We start from the raw sequence: 2,500 nt of genomic DNA, 5'->3' as shown, positions 1-2,500 counted from the left end.
GTTCATTTACTAAACTGTTTTTAAAAATACGTTTCTCCTTTGTATGTAGCCTCAATCACTGATTCTGGCTTCGACGATGGTGAAAGAGATAAGACGAAATTGAATGGGTTTTATTGCTTAGAGTGAAGAACGAAAAAAGTTTCATATCTGTAAGTAAAGGATAATCATTATAATAATGGCGATAGTAATGATGATAATAATGATAATGATGATGTTAATGATAATGATTATGATAACAATAGCGATAATAAAATATTTAATACCACTATTACTACCACTACTAATGATAATAATAATTATTATTATAATAAATGATGATGATGATGATGATGGTGATGGTGATGGTGATGGTGATGGTGATGGTGATAATGATGATGATGATGATGATGATGATGATGATAATAATAACAGTAGTAGTAGTAGTAGTAAGGCCGCGGTGGCCGAATGGTTAGAGCATCGGACTGAAGACTGTCACGACGGCAATCTGAGTTCGAGGGTTCGAGTCACTGGCCGGCGCGTTGTGCCCTTGGGCAAGGAACTTCACCTAGATTGCCTACCTAGCCACTGGGTGGCCAAGCCAGCCCAAGTCAGTGCTGGTCCCAAGTCCGGATAAATAGAGAGAATGATTACCTAAAAGGTAACACCGGCACTCTCCGTGGAAAGGAACTGGGGACCCTACCACGTACTCACTCCAAGAGCATCACAACATGAAAACTACAATTAAGTATCATGCTGTGACCACGGCGGCTCAGACATGAACCTACCGTTAAAAGAAGAAGAAGTAGTAGTAGTAGTAGTAATAATATAATAATAATAATAATAATAATAATAATAATAATAATAATAATAATAATAATAATAATAATAATAATGATAATGATAATGATAATAATCACCTTCGTGATCATGATAATGAAAGCGAGAACATGATAGCGATAATCAAAATGAAATAATGATAATAATGATACTGATAATGATGATAATAATAACAATAAATTAACAATTATAATAATAACGAAAATAATAATAATAACAATAAAACATAGTAAGAATCATAATTATACACACACACACACACACACACACACACACACACACACACACACACACACACACACACACACACACACACACATACACACACACACACACACACACACACACTCATACACACACACATATTTATAGTAAGGAATGATTTATATTCCCTGGCAACCCCGTAATGAAAATATTTGATATCAAGAACTTAATTTTAGCAGATTCTCGTTATTCAAGTCGTAAACCCTAGTTACAGCTTACCTCCTATAAGTAGAAGTTGTATTAACAAGATTAAGAATCAGGCACACAAGACTGACTCATGGGCCGATGATGGCTAAAAGTCAAGCACTTTGTGAGGGATGCCAAGAGCCATTAACGGTCGCACATGTAGTGGAAAGATGTGCAACATTCTCAGACCAAAGACGTATGTACTTGTCTCCCCCATATACACTGAAAAATGTACTGGAGAAGTATTGTAACATAGAGGGTCTTATTAGTTTCCTTAGGGAGACACATTTTCAATAAAATTTAATTATGCATACTGTTTATCCAATAATTTTATATAGTTAGAGCATAATGTTTATCGTTTGATTTTTAATAGATTTATTGTTATTTGTAAGATATTTATTGATAGATTTTTACAGTTTTAAATGTTTTAAGATTTCCATCTTACAAGTTATTCGCCGCTAATGATCTTAGCTGTTGACGCGGCAGATAATTTGAAATAATCAATCAATTACCTTCTATATCTTCAAAAAAAAAAATTTTCTAAGTAAAATATAGTAAATATAGATATTTATTGATTCATTTACTTATCTGTTTATTCATTTACAAGCTGTTTTTACAACCTCGATTGTTATGTCCTCGTTTGTCTCTCTTTATCGTAACTGATGGGGTTGCCTGTGATCATGATGATAAAAGTAGCAATGTTAATCTTGATGGCAATGGCTGTGTTGGCATTTCAAATTAAGTCAAATCTACCAATTCATATTTTTCATCATAAGAGCACAGAAAAAAAATGTTGGTGTTTGGTTAGATAGTGCAATCATATTCCATATATTTACATAGCACTTGGAAAGTCTTTATCCCTCCAGATACAAAACGAAACAAAATGATTCAAAGTAGATTAAACGTTAAAGAAATTAAACTGGGGAAAAAATATTTACAGCAGTATAAATCATAGAAAAATAATGTAAAAAAGAAGGATTAGTACTGTTACATATTTATTTACAGATTTATTTAGAGGGAGCTACCATTATGAATTGGCTTCCATGAATCTCCCTCAGGAAGAATATCTTTCAAATTCTTTCAAAAAGACCATTTTTCTTATTAAGTTGGTATGTTGGAGCGCCTAATATCAAATAATTAGGAATGAAATTCATTTTTTACGAGATTTTATAAGTATATCATGTCTTTAGATTTCTCTAGAAATGTATCAATGAAACCACTCAACTGATGATAA

Source organism: Penaeus monodon, chromosome 18 (assembly GCF_015228065.2).
Source record: "Penaeus monodon isolate SGIC_2016 chromosome 18, NSTDA_Pmon_1, whole genome shotgun sequence".
NCBI classification, from domain to species: Eukaryota; Metazoa; Arthropoda; class Malacostraca; order Decapoda; family Penaeidae; genus Penaeus; species Penaeus monodon.
This window is presented reverse-complemented; position numbering follows the sequence as displayed.